At 38.6% G+C, this 14991-nt stretch overlaps 1 long non-coding RNA gene and 1 pseudogene across 2 annotated transcripts; one reads left to right on the forward strand and one right to left on the reverse strand.

The window, feature by feature from the left end:
- Nucleotides 1-4611: 4611 nt before the first annotated feature.
- LOC148735845 (uncharacterized) lies at nt 4612-6458 on the forward strand. Its single transcript, XR_015998376.1, has 2 exons — nt 4612-5302; nt 5658-6458. It is a non-coding gene; the product is annotated as an uncharacterized LOC148735845 (long non-coding RNA).
- An 897-nt stretch (nt 6459-7355) lies between these two features.
- On the reverse strand, nt 7356-14171 carry LOC148735846 (uncharacterized; annotated as a pseudogene). The gene is made up of 8 exons (XR_015998628.1): nt 14141-14171; nt 13867-13935; nt 13053-13522; nt 11882-11914; nt 10101-11484; nt 9537-9806; nt 7909-7940; nt 7356-7443 (listed from the first exon to the last, which is right to left on the reverse strand). The product of XR_015998628.1 is annotated as an uncharacterized LOC148735846 (transcript).
- Between the last annotated feature and the right edge of the window lie 820 nt (nt 14172-14991).

Below are 14991 nucleotides of genomic sequence, written 5' to 3' on the forward strand. Positions count from 1 at the left end.
TTATTTCTCTATCGCGTTTCTAGGGGCGTAGCTAGAGGGGTGTCCTAGGGTGCCCTTGAAACCCCCCCCCCCCCACTTTGTAAGTGGTTTATTTTTAGGGTATCACAGAAGGAAAACCAGTGTTTTAATTCAAAATGAGATAGCATCAAAATTATGTGCGCTATCCCAGTAAGTATATATACATTTACAGATGGGGCGTTTGTTTCCTGTGAAATGTCACCTTTTGCTTTATTCAAAGAGCGCAGGTTGTTGGTAGATGCTGTAGAGGCTGGGCAGGTTTAAGATCTTTATTTTTCCCATTCTCACGTTCAACACTTTTTTTCATTTGAGGTTAGGCTATGGGTCTTATGTTTGGAGCTAATCCGAGGTTAGGGAAAATTAATTATCTGCTAATCTTTGCATGGCTTAGAGGGAACATAAGGAACATAATGGACTTATTTGGACTTGCTTTTCCCTAGAACGTGATTATTTTTTTTTCTTTTGAAATTTTTGCTAATATCAGTACAAAACAGTTGTTTCGAAACAAAAAAAAAGAGGATTCCTACATACAATATTTGGCCAAGTTCTGCAGAATTATTTCATTTCTCGGTATACCAATAGACCTTCCTACCAATTTTCTTCCGTATTGCAACTTTCAGTAAAAGTTTGACACGCAGAAGAAAACCAAAGCAAGATTTATTTTCTTGGAAAAAAAGCAAAAACAGAAACAAAACAAAAAAAGAAAAGGAAAAGAGAAAATGTAAAGATGTAGATGAGAAACAAAACTGAAGAAATTTGAAATAGCATATAGAGTTTCACCCGATTCCACCCACGGCTGCTAACAAAACCTTAAAAGACTCGGATATCAACTAACCTTTGGATGTAGTTTCTGTTTATTTTAATAGTATAAGACATCTCCATATGCTAAGATAACAAAGAACTGCCGCCAGTGATTTCATTTTATTCCAGGTGCCTGTCTGCGGGTCAGATGGAATGAGGGAATCTTTTAAGTGTAATCTGTCTATTTTCTTTATCGCTAATCCTTTGAAAGTCTAAAAGAAGAAATACAATGGGCACGATGGCGATTTTTATCTCTAACATCTGGCAAAAATAGAAAATTTGATGTTGTACGTTGTTAAAACTTTTGTTTACTATTGTTCTAAAATGTTCAGACTCGTATTTTCTGCCTCAAACCCTTAGAAATTACGGTCAACGCAAAAGTGACAATTTCTATATTGTTCATTCTGATGGTTGTCGCACTACTGAAAGCCATTGCCAACAAGATCGAGCTTTCTATCGCGGCACTAGACACATCTGCATCTAAAGACAGGGGAAATAACTTTGGGATACAGCTTGCAATTGATGTGACCTAAAACACCTCCGGATTTAAGGTGGCTCGTACCGGTTTTCATCTTTTTGATGGTTTGTAACTTTGAAAGAATACAACAGAAAGACTGACCAAGGCCAGTTGAACACTTTGACGAGGTTGAATTATATAATCATTGGTTATCCAAAAATAGATGTCATTTCGTCACTAGCAGTTTCCATGGCAACGCTTTCATCGGCTTATTCAGACGCATTTTTTAGCTTGTGGCTTAAATAATTCGAAAACTAACCCGGTGACCCCGTGATTTTTTTTCAGTGATTGCTTTTGGCACTTGAAAAGGAAAATGCACAAAGATTTTTAAAAAATTCTACGGAGCGGAATTTCAGAAAATCTAGGAAAAAGGCAATTTTCACACATCGCAAATTTCCTTCCGTAGAACTTTCTATTTTTTTTTCTGATGATTCCTTTCGAAGTTATTATCATATTGGAACAATAAAAAGGGGTCACCGGACTTGTTTTCATGCAATAGCTTTCGTGAGTTTAGCAATTTCCACTCGCGTTCTCGCGCATTTAAAAATCTGGATTCTATGAGATCGACATTTGCTCATGATCTGTTATAGCCACCGCTGACAATTGCGTGTGCTCGCGCGAGCGCCTACGATCTGATGTTTACAGACGTTTACTGCTAAGAAAATCATTAAACAGCTGTCAAAGACAGCATCCCAGGCTCATCTTAAAAATCCTACACATGACTTCTGGCTATATCATATTATATTTTCCTTTAAGTTTCAAAGTCTTCTTTCACTTCAGGTAGATTATTCTCCACTTTAGTTCTTCTTTTTTCGCCGTCGCAAGATTTCATATCGGTTGATTATTTCTTTTAGATGTGAAGTAAAGCAACCTTTACTTCTCCGAAAATCGTCTTTTTATCTTAGTTTCTATCTCCTGCATTCACAGTGCCCGCTCAACACATCAAACACACACTCTTAGGTGAACTTCTCACAAAAGTAGAAAAAAATCCTCGCGCCGCCATCTTTGTTGCAAATTTTCGTCTTTTAATCTCGCGCTTCTTTTGCACGTTTCTCTCGCGCGTGACGCAAGAGTTACAGTTCCCCGCGCGAGGAAACTGGTACGAACCACCTTAAGTGTCCTTGTCTGAGAAAGTGTTCTAGGGGCCAGAAGTGGTGGTCAACCGATTTGGCTGAAACTTGGCACAAAAGTTGAGTATGATAAGATATTTCAAAAGCCACTTTGGCTCACTTCTCTGAATGTTTTTTCTGGAGTTTCAGGGGGGGACCCATTTGTGGGCTGTGGAGCACCAAAAATTCATCCTTCTGGTTGGCATTTTGAAAGTGCTATAAAACTCCACTGGTAAATTGTGCTGCCAAACGAACTTGACCATGAACTTTACTATAGTGGACTTTTCACTTCATAACTATAACTTTATTCTCAAGTGGTTAGACAGAGAGGAGCCTGGGGCTAAAGTTTGGTCAAATTTGAGGTAAAAATCATTACCCAAAATTGCCATTTTTTAAAAAACTATTACACTAACCTATAAAGGCTGATAGTTTCCAAAGAAACTGTTTGGGGCCGCGTCGGTGGGGGTAACGAAGTAATTTGGATATATCAACAAAGTTGAAATGGTAAATTGGCCACCGTAAAGATTACAAAAGCTGACGTTTCGAGCGTTAGCCCTTCGTCGGAGCGAAATGTTTTTTTTTGGTTATTACACTAACCTGCCTTCTTGAATAACTTTCATATTGCAAGAAATAGACAACTTTTTTGAGAGACATGTTTCGGCATGCATATACCATCTTTAATCAATGAGTAACTGAACGTGAGTAATTATATAACAGACAAGTAGATGAATAAAATATTTACAGTATGATGTAATACAAAAGCGGGTACTAATTACAACGTGACACCAAACATCAAAGGTGTGAACTAAAACGCTAGAAAAGTGTTATAATGCTGTAATTGTTTGTGTGCAGGTTTGATCTTAATTATGTAAAAAGCTTCTTTGAGTTTTAAATCAATTGAGTTGTAAGCAGAATCCAGAATGCTAAAGCAAGAAAGGGAGTATTTGTTCTTACAAGAAGGAGATGTGTTGAAATGCTTAAAAATATGCGAGTTTTTATCGCTTTCCGTGTGCTCTTTTATCCTAGCACAGGCGGCCCAAGCTCTCTTTGAGAACCACACAAGGAACACAATTTGCACATCGATTTATAAGGATTTGTATTGGATTTTCTACAAGATAGCCATAGAGGTGGTTAAAATCGAAAATATTAAATAAAAATGGCTTACCTTATTCCATACGTGTGTTGCTTAGTCCTGGTGTCGTTATTTTACCGATTTCACTTGATTAAATCGGTTTTTTTGAATCCTGGTTTTCTCTTCTTAAAAAACCAGGACTCAAAAAAACCGCTTAAATCAAGTGAAATCGGTAAAATAACGACACCAAGAGCAAGCAACACACGTATGGAATAAGGTAAGCCATTTTTATTTAATATTTTCACTTTTAACTATCTCTATGGATATCTTGTAGAAAATCCCATACAAATCCTTATAAATCGATATGCAAATTGTGTTCCTTGTGTGGTTCTCAAAGAGAGCTTGGGATGCCTGTGATCCTAGTAGAGAAGTGGGGACTAGTTTCGCCACTCAGCGGAAAGCGATAAAAACTCGCATATTTTTATAATCGCATATAATTACTCACGTTCAGTTACTCATTGATTGAAGATGGCATAACCATGCCGAAACATGTCTCTCAAAAAAGTTGTCTATTTCTTACAATATTTATCATACTTGCTACTACTACGACCTTATGGAAATAACTTTCATACCAAATACAGTATGTAGTTTAGTGACCCACTTATCAAAATCAATTGAGAAAAAATTGGCTTATCAAGATTTGTTAGGTTTTTGGCACAAACTCTCCATGCTCCTCTAGGGCCAAGCAAAATGGAGTCTTGAGCATAATTCATGATATTGACAAACAAAATTCTTGACATAAGGCCTTAATTTTGTATTAGGTGAGTGAAAATGAAACATCAAAGCCAAATCAGTGACACAATCTAGAAATACCTCGACTCATAGCTTACAAATGCACTAAGAAGGCCTCTGATTAGCACTACAAACACCTAGCGGTTAGCAAAATAAAGTAAAAAAAAAGTAATAAATGAAAACCTTGAACCCATCATAGAGCACAAACGATGATGTTCTGACCTAGATATGACTGTTTTTTGAAGATGCTTGGATTTTCTCTGATCTATGTTTCTTAGGTCATATTTCCATACATGTCATACTCCAAGCATGCAAAGTCTCTATATTTTGTCAAGCCGTTTTTTATTTGAAAATAAAATGACCTTAACCCAGCCTTAACCATTAAGCTAAATATAAAACGATCGTTAAAAGATGATTCACGTCTGACCTTTGAATGGGCTGAATAGCTCTCGCAAATATTCATCACTACGCGAGCATGACCATGCATACATAAGCTTACGTGCCGCAGTGAGCACCGTCCAGGAGACTTGGGATCCACCAGAGATCCTAAGTACTTTAGAACTGAATAAATGGAACTACCCAACAAAGAGGGAATCCACAGTCAGAAGAGGTGGATGACAAAAAATTATATTTGCTGTTTAAATGAAATATTCCACACGAGACATGTGATGATGCCAATAGGGCCTGCCATTTTAGACGTGAGAGTATTAGGACTGGACCGAGTTTCCATCCCTCCCTCTATTCAAGTGTAAATGTTTGTGTTCTTATCAGTTATTAAGAGTGTAGCGATAGGAAGGTTCAGGATAATTTTACGATAGCGCTTTTTTTTCCTTTGGAGGGGTAAATGATCAGTGCGGTGCCTTGTCATGGGCTCTGCACGAATCAAGAATGACTCGTGATGATGACATGACTGCTTGGTTAAAACACAAGTACAAGGGGTCAGGTGCGTCCGGGCGAGAGGAAGACCGGGTGATACCAAAGCTACGAGTACAGGTAATTCAAAATATAAGAAAGGGCTCATACACGCGCATGAATGTAGCAGATGGCTTTTTAAGTGCCGCTCTTGCTAAGAGCGGTCCTCCCAACTTCCCGTCGAAAAGAGATTTTCCTTAAATTTTTTTCCCTATGAAGAGGATTTAGGACACATGTTTCACAAATAGTTTGGTTGTTTTCCAATTCTCTTTTGTATGAAGATTTCAGCTTTCGCAAACTCTCTGCCAAGGGAAAATTAGTCAAGGTGTTTCAAAAGCAAACACTCAGTCAACTACTGTCATCGTGCGAGTTTTTCGACTTTGAAATTATAGGTAGTACTAATCCTAAGCCTTCGTATTATGAACCTCTTCTACAGTTAGCAAATTCCTGTGATTACCGCAAGTGATGGTCGACAAACCTGCGTTACTTAAAACTCAGTGAGCGTTGGGTGACTCCTCGACTTGGTCCAGTCCTATCACTCTCACGCGAACTTTCTACTAAGAGAACTTTCTACTATGGGAAGATTAGCCGAGGCCGGTGTTGCAATAGCAAAAGCTTAGTCAACTACAGTCATTGTCCGAGCTTTTCGACGTTGAAATTGTAGATAGTGCTAATCCTGAGCCTCCGTATTATGAACCTCTTCCACAGTTAGCAAACTCCTGTGATTACCGCAAGTGATGGTCGACAAACCCGCGTTACTCAAAACTCAGTGAAGGTTGCGTGACTCCTCGACTTGGTCCAGTCCTCTCACTCTCACGTCCAATATGGTGGGCTAGTTGACACAATAACAACCGCATCTCGAGCTGTTGCGTGGCATGTTACATGCAAACTGCAACACAAAATATATGTTATCCAGCTCTCCTAACTGTGGATTTCTTATTTACTGTCGGATGATTTGATTTATTAAGCTCTAACGTACCAGGGAAGTCGGATGGATCACAAGTCATTAAGACGCTACTTATGCCCTTTTACTGATGCCATCATGCGTATTTACAAGAGCTAGCAAAGCTATTAAAAGTTTAACCATAGATCTTCTGTTAACGGTCGTTATCATTAAGCTCACTTCGTATTGCATGAAAAAATGGATCCGACAAAACATAGACTTTGCATGCTTGTGAGTATAGTATTGTATGGAAATATGACCTGCAAAATATAAATAGGAGGAAATTCAAGCATCTCCAAAAAGTGTTGTTGTTTTTTTCTGTTAATCGTGGAAACGAAGGCTTGTGCCTGTCAGATTAAATAACGTCAAAGCCAAAAGAGGAACGAGTGGGGAAGGCGGGGAATCCCAACACAAACATACAAGCAAAAAGATCATCGGAAACCTCTTAAGACAGAAGTAAGTTGAATTAATCTAAGGGTCTTTTCCGACCATAATTGGAGCCGAATAGTTTCTTTTTTACCCCTCAGAAGATATTCTCACAAACATGATATTTCTAAAATTTGCATATTTTAAAGTCAGTATTACGACCACATTATAGCCCGAAGCTTTCTTGAAAGAAACTAGATATGCATTGGAAGTGATTTTTAAATGAAAAGCAATACCATAGAAGTCCAAATTTTGAGTCGGTGCTTCACAATGCAAGGAATTTTTTGCCCGACGGGTTATTCTAGTAGTTAAAATATACTAGGAGAAAATCATTCAAAGACATATTTAATGATCTCGATGTTGACCTCATTTGAAATATAAAACCCTTTCAAGATACGTTTGAATAGAAGATATTTCTTTAGTATAATTGTTCCGGAGATTATAAAGACGTGCGCGCTCTGATTGGTCGAGGATTGCATCCTATCAGTAGTAAACTTTAGTACCTCACGTTTTTGATTTAAAAAAAAAAAAGAAGATGCATGCGCATAATAGACAGTGAGACGATGCTACGAAATATAATATTATTTACTTGGTACTTCACTTGGTAACCGTAAAGTGAGGATACATGTTCATTTGACAGTAGAAAAATCAGCAACATTTCTCAAGAAAACAACACGTTAACAGTGTTACATAATTATGTTAATAAAAGCTGTCAATGAGAACGGAGCTTTTGTCGACGAGCATGGCGACGACAAAGTTCCTTCGCTACATTTGGTAGTTTAACCAATTCATGGCATAGGGCATCACATAGAACCTGACATGTTGTAGACTGAGCCATCCCTCTGTTTCCAATCTAACAACAATTTATAGGCTTTTTCAAAGTGTTTTTTAATTTCCTTGTCAAACGCCGTCAAAGTGGGTTACTTGAATTTGAGACGACGTCCGAATGTCTTCCAGTCTTCGAGCTGGCGCGAAGGCCACTCTAATTCTTCGTTATCGGGTACTTCTTGTTTAACGAAATAAAAAACAGAGATATCACAGCAAAGCATTGGACGACACGACAGTGAGTAATACGTGTCGCAGTTATTTACGCCATGTTGCTGGATACATATTTTAGCGAACCCTACTCAAGACAAGATTGTTAAGTAATTACTTTACAAAAATAGCTATCTCACAAAGGCAAGGACGGGGAGGGATGGGGTTATAGGCGCCTCAGAACGCCTTTGGCTATAAACTTCATTTTACCTGTGAAACCAGTTTTTCGTTTCTTCGGTGTTAGGGTTTCACACGAAGGCGATTCCTCGCTTGGGCGTCTCACCTTCGACCGGGGAAAATGTTCAGTAGAAACACCTGCATAATAGCAATGTTAAAAAAACCTGATTAGGACATATTTTGTAAGCCATCAGATGGGCTTGTACATAGCAATTGTACTATTATGAGTCATTTTACATGCAATAAGGGTGCCCAAATACACAAACAGAAGATTTTTGCCAGGGAAGAAAATTGTCGTTGCCTCGCCGTAATCGAGTTTGGTGACCTACCATTTACAGTTTTGTTTACATTTGTACGAAATAATTGTAAAGAAAAAAAAACATCTTTTGCCTTAAAAAATATAGCCAGTGTAGAAAGACAGAGCCGCTAAACAAGGAAATTTGCAACGATACTTGTGAAAGAAAATTACCAGTTTCAATAAGTAACCGTAGCAGAAAACTTGAACAAGGAGCTGGACACGAGGCTTCTCTCCTGGAGTCTAAGTTGGGCCTTTTAGTCCCTTTTTGAGGTGTTATGCAACGCTTTCCCAAAACGAAGCGGTTAATGAAAAAGGAACTCCACTTCTCTTTAGCAATATTTGCTGTATCTTCGCATTGTACTTGACGGGCCAATTATTTTTCAGAAAACTGATATATATTGATTTATCTATTAATCAAAAATTTATCTCTGATAAAAAAAAGGTTACCAGTTTGTTTCTCGCGTTCAATAGATTTCAAAGTCTATAAAAGCAAGAGGAGTTAGTGGCTATATTACGTATGCGTAAGCGGTTAATAGAATAAATTGAAGAATAAATAAACATATGTATGAATATATGGAAAAAAATAGTTCTTAATGTATACTTTTATATCCCCACTGACTATCTTTCATGTGATCTCTTGTTAATTAAATAATTTGGATATATCAACAAAGTTGAAATGGTAAATTAGCCACTGTAATGATTACAAAAGCTGACGTTTCGAGCGTTAGCCCTTCGTCGGAGCGAAATTACTTAATTAAGTTTTGGATACCAAGTTTATTAAGGTCAATGGTTCCAAAAACAGTATGTATTAATTACCACGTATAGAAATGGACTTTGTGCATTGTAAAGTCCCTCTCTTGGGGAAATGAAAAAAACATTGTAGCTAAAATCCGATGGTAAATAATTTGGGAAAACAATACATTATAAATACTTCTAAAAGGTTACGAAAATGTAGCTCCCTAAAATATGGTCATCCAAAGCGCTACAGCTCAAAGATAGCTGCTTCTGACATATAATTTAGAAAACGTGATATGGCATGAAAAGGATGGAGAGGAGTAAGCATTTCTCCAAAACCCCCACCCCCATTAAGAAATATTGCCTGAAACATACGGCACATCCTCTGTTTGGCAGATACGAGATAATTTCAAAATTCTTTATCTTTGTTTTCTTCTTTTCATCTTAGAATTTGTTTCTTTTTTTTTAACCTATTCTGGAAATGACATAAAATTTAAGAGAAAGATCATTGCAGCCAGAAGAATATTTAAAGTATTTATTACAGATAAAGCCTACCCAAATTCAGGCTTTAAAGAGATTCGAACCGATGAACATCCTACAAAAGGGGTGCGTGCAACAGAGTTATCTGCCAACCGTGAGCATCAAATTCTCCAGATTGACTTTACGTAAATTGAATAGATAGTTTTTTTAACTTTTTTAACCTGAACCCAAGGGCCTAGTTTTCTGCAGGGTATTCAGGAACAGCATCATAATAGCATTCACAAATCAGGCCAAAGCGGCTTAATGGAATTTAGTGGCCACAGTCAAAATGAGAGCAGCCTTCCTTTTTGTGTAGTATGCAAAGGTTGTTTCCCTTGAGACACTTCTCTTGCCAAGGTTCACACAACCAGCATTTCACAGACAAATTCATCGTAACTGAACGTAGCCAAGGACAGGTAACGCTTAGCCTGGTCCTGCAACGTTCCAGATGACTGGAAAAGAACATAAATTAGCAACAAAGACACCACCAACGCACATAACGTGGATATGAATCACTGTAAGTTACATTCAACTGAGGACTTCCCACCTTACCGAAACAATTGCCGCCCGAAAAAGTCCAAAATCTAATTTAAAAAACTGTCAAAGGGATCATAACGATTTAAAAAGTCAAGACATGATAATGTTTCAGCAATCTCTTTGATTATGGTGTACCATTTATTGTTACTTTAACAGTCAACATTAACTTCAAATGAAACGAGATAATGTCAAATACGATTGTGGCTTACCTCAATAATTCTTCGCAAACTCTCTGCTCCTCCCTCTTATCCGAGTCTTGCGATGTCCAGATTTGCAACTGGATCACGGTTTTGTGACACTCTAAAGAGAGCAAGTAAACCTCACCGACACTGAATAGGGCGGCGTTTGCAAAAAACGAGGGGGCTCTACAGGTGCCACATAACTGTAAGGCCCATTCCCAAAAATGTACAACCAGTCTGCAAAACAGCCCGCTTGGAACATAGTTGGTGTTAAATGTGAGAAATACTGGCAAAGGGCCATTGCGTATGTTAGTGCCTCTTGTATTCTTCGGTGTTTCCAACATACATGGAACAAAAAAGGTATTCTTCACCTTTGCAGTTCTTACAGTTCCTAATAACATCAAAGCTTTCCATGATATGAGTCAGTGAATCCTTAATATCTTCTAATCCAAGTTGTTTAAAGGCTCGATTCAGCAACTTCTGCGAGAGCATTCCCTTTTTTCCAAGGACTTTTAAATCCCGTTGAAGAACAGGATCGTTTTTCCATTCTGGACTCACCCGTAACTATCTCACAAAATAGTTTAATTAACCACTGCGGATCCAGCACAATCAAACCATCTGGTTTTTCAGGGCGATCTTGGCAGATAACACTTCTACGAGCTTGTAAAAAGTGCAGCAGTTCTTCAACTTCATTCGCGTCATTAAACTGGCAAATGCCTCCCAGCAATGTCTTCTTTAAAACGTTCTTTTCCAACAAAATGTACTGGTTTATCTCTGCTTACCATTTCATGGATTTTTTGTTCCATACAGAGCCACTGCAGAGAGATTATCTTGTTGACATGCGGCATTCTTTTGGCCAGATTCAATATTTCCGCACGCAAAGAAGCGATCTGTGGATCGCCTTCCTGTCAGGATTTGTGTTATCTATGAAGAATGATTCCTTTGAAATATGGTCCATGGTTGCCTGAATAGCCATGCTGCAAATGGTTCCCTTCAAGGATTCCATTTCTTTGCCGGGATCCCTCGCGCCATCAGCATGTGTACCCACGAGCACCACAGGAGGCAAAACGTCCCCATCATTTGCCGAATTTTTCTGAATCCCTAGCGTTCCCAATGAATGCACTAATGCAAGTCCAGCCATCTCATCATGTGATCAAGATTAGTGCCATCATCTTGCGGCGAGTTGACTTCTATTTCATTGCGATTATGCGGTCTTGTCCGACATTGCGCAGGAGCACATAATTCCTTGGTAAGATCTGACACTAGGAAATATATGATTTCGGGCAATAGGAATGATGGGATGAATGGCATGGTATACTGCCTGGCCGGTGAAATCCCAAACTACAGGCCATATGCCAGCACTGTCAAAAGAATCGTTGTCCTCGAGACTACGCTCTATGAGGGATAGTACTTCCTAGGGAATTTTATTTGTTTGTTTTTTTTTTTTTTCAATCTTGACATCCTTGGTACCTAACATTGATAACTCGTCAGTACTCGCTTAGACCAAACATACTGTCTAAGTGCATACAACATAACGTGGAATATCAGTCAAGCATTATTCATTACATTATTCTAAAACCATGGACTAGCTCTTCAAAACAATAATTTTCTAACAACTGAGTATATCTTCATCCAGTGCGCAATCCACTCTTTAAGAGGGAAAGGACTTTCTCGGGTGTTTCATCTGGTTTTCGCTAACTTTCTTTAGCCCAGGACCGGTTGTTGAAAGCTAGCTATAGTAATGCTAGCATCAATAACTGAATTATTATCCAGTAAAATATTCTCTCAAATTTACAAAAGCATCACCTTACTTGACATAAACACTTGCCCACTCCTTTTGCAACCTGTGCAATAAGAAAAACATTTAAAAGGGATGCCTCTCAGAAACTGGTGCTTCTAATTTTGCATGATTTAATGTAAGTGTATGGGCAGAAACTTTACGGGCTTTGCGCACCAAAAATGATTACTTTACAGAGCGACGGCTTACCACTACTTGGAGTGACTTCCTCCGAAGTATCATCGAAGTGACGTGGGTTGGAAGCTGCTTGGGCAAATAATGATAATAAGAAATCACCTTCATCAATACCATGATTTCAATACAATATATGCAGGTAAGGCTAATAAGCTGACGTACGTAAGATTTCGAGACAGAGATGGAAATACGTAAGTGAAAGACTTGACTGTTGCAACCTCTCTAGTAGTTAAAAGTACCGTGACTCTGTAAAGAGGCTGTAGTTAATGTAAGCTGCAGATGTAGATAATAATATCAAAGTATTGATTTCTTTAATTTCTTTTTCTCTGTTTTGAGTTTCCAGATGGGATTTGAACCCACGACCCTCCGTGATCTAGTCGGATGCTCTAACCACTGAGCTACAGGAGACTCTATGGTGAGCAATGGTCAATTAGTGGGTATTGACTGGAACCGCATCACGCGGTTACACAGCCAAACTTCAGCTAGCGCATAGAAGCTCACTAACAGCATCACGCTGTCACATTAAAGCATCATATGCAGCCAAACAGCCTCCAAAGTGGGCATGTAAAGATGAAAATAAACAACTTTTAAAAATCGAGTTTCCAGATGGGATTTGAACCCACGACCCTCCGTGATCTAATCGGATGCTCTAACCACTGAGCTACAGGAGACTCTATGGTGAGCAAGGGTCAATTAGTGGTTAGAGCATCCGACTAGATCACGGAGGGTAGTGGGTTCAAATCCCATCTGGAAACTCGATTTTTAAAAATTGTTTATTTTCATCTGTTTTGAGTTGTACAGACAATAGTCCGGGCTTCCGATTAGGCAGAATCTGGGTCGAGTAATTTCTTGAATTCTTAAAAATCTACTGCACTACTGAAAGCTAAGAACTGCCACCAGCTAGAAGAGAATTTCCCCTGTTTGGTAAATTGTACACGAAAACAAGCAAACAAAAAACTAAGAAAGGAGAAAAAGATGGAAAGAATATTAAAACAGAACTTTTAAACTACTTCGAAGGAAGGACTAGAAAGAAAGAGTTCCTGAGCAAGGTGGTGACTTGCACGTTCTTCAGTGGCTTTCTTTCCAATTGTAGGTTCGCCTCTTGTTTTCTTTCGTACTTCAGTAAGCAGTTGAGTCCCATCTGATTGTTCTGCAGAGTTGCTGAGTATCTCTTTTGTAACCTCTTCTGCGCACTTGTGGTCAAGTGCACTTGTGTTTTCAAGAGCGGCTGGGTTCCTCCATGCCCCTTTTCCTACGCTCTTGACAGAGGGAATCATTATTTCAATCCCATCAGTGCTGGCTTCACCTTTATCAAATGCTTCACCTCTGAGGTATCCTCTGAGACATGTCTTACCGGTACGGTCCTGACTAATCAACAAAATTTCGGTACGTCTATCGTAAGTTTGGCCTTTCTCTAGTGCTCTCCAGTACGCTTTCAGTCCCACTGGTCCCCTTGCCTGTATGTAGAAGGGGACTGAATCTGTAACAGTTAAAAAAAGAATAAATATAAAAATCAATTAATTCGCTCCCTGTAAAATTTAAAACACATCCACAAGTAATTATTGTTCAGTGTGTACATAAAAGCAATCTTATATAGCAAATAAGGAAAGCCTTTAGTTACAAGGACCTTGTAATGATATTTCTCCGTAATCTCTTTTGGGACCTTACTTGATACCTACAATCCCACTCCAAAAAACGCTCCTCCGAAAACCATATCAAAATCTAAGCCAAGTTCTGATTAGAAAAGGCTACGACAAAACAGAGGAAAAATTTATTTAGGTTACTTAGGAAAAATGCCTTTAGAAGCAGTCGGCGCAATATTACCAGGGGGTGTGGACCGCGGTTCTCCCTGATTTGAACGTCCAGGTCGTGCATCTTCTACGTAAGATCCTCCTAAAAGAAGTGAACGGATTAGATTAACTTCCCACCCACTATCATTCTTCCTTAACCCCCTCCTTTCCCTCCTTCACTTCAATCCTTCCTAAGGAAAGAATATTTATGCTTGATTTTCCCCTTATCTGTTTTATCGCCCAAGTGCATAGATTCTCAGCAAATAGGAAGTGTTTATTTTCACTACTGCTTAAGTTGTGTTCATTACCGGCGAAGATCATCATCCTCATCACCATCATCTTTATTTGCCTTATTTTAACAATTAAAAAAATAGTTAATTACAGCGATAACAGTTAGAAGGCGAGGAGACCCAAGAAGCCACCAGGCTTATGGGAGAGCCACCTCACTTAGAATAATAAACTAAGTAAAGAAAAAGTGCTGCGAATGTGCGGCTTGGCCAATTCAGTGATTATTTAAGTAAAAACTCTCGCAATTTCGCTTTAAAGCTAAGAAAGTTTGACGAACGAGTGACTGAAATAGGGAGAGAGTTCCAAATTTGAGGACCTTGGTAGAGAATTGTAAACTGCTTGACATTTGTACGGCACAAATGCGTTCGACAATTACTGGCTGTTCTGGTACCATAGTTGTGAATTTGGCTATTCCTTACAAAAAGATCGAGAAGCACTGGGGCAATAAGTTATTTTTGAAAAAAAACATAAATTTAGCGATTTCGAACGTATTGACTTGGAAAATATCTAAAATTCCTAGTTTGGAGAATAAAGGGGCCGAGTGGTCTAGATAGTCTGAGTTGGCGATAGCCCGCACAGCTCGCTTTTGCAAATAATAAATTCTATTTAAGTTAGATGCGTATGTGGACGACCAGACGGAGTTACAATAGACGATATAAGGATAAACTAAGGTGTAATACAAAGTGAGCTTGGTTGCAAAGGATAGGGAAAAGCGAGACCTAAATATAATACCTATTGATTTAGCGATTTGTTTACATACATAGCTGATATGGTATCTCCAGGTGATTTGAATGTCAATATAGACCCCAAGGAATTTAGTTACATTAGCTTGTTGAAGGGGTTTACCTCCAAAGGAGAGAGAAATGCTGGA

Source organism: Stylophora pistillata, chromosome 3 (assembly GCF_964205215.1).
Source record: "Stylophora pistillata chromosome 3, jaStyPist1.2, whole genome shotgun sequence".
NCBI lineage: Eukaryota > Metazoa > Cnidaria > Anthozoa > Scleractinia > Pocilloporidae > Stylophora > Stylophora pistillata.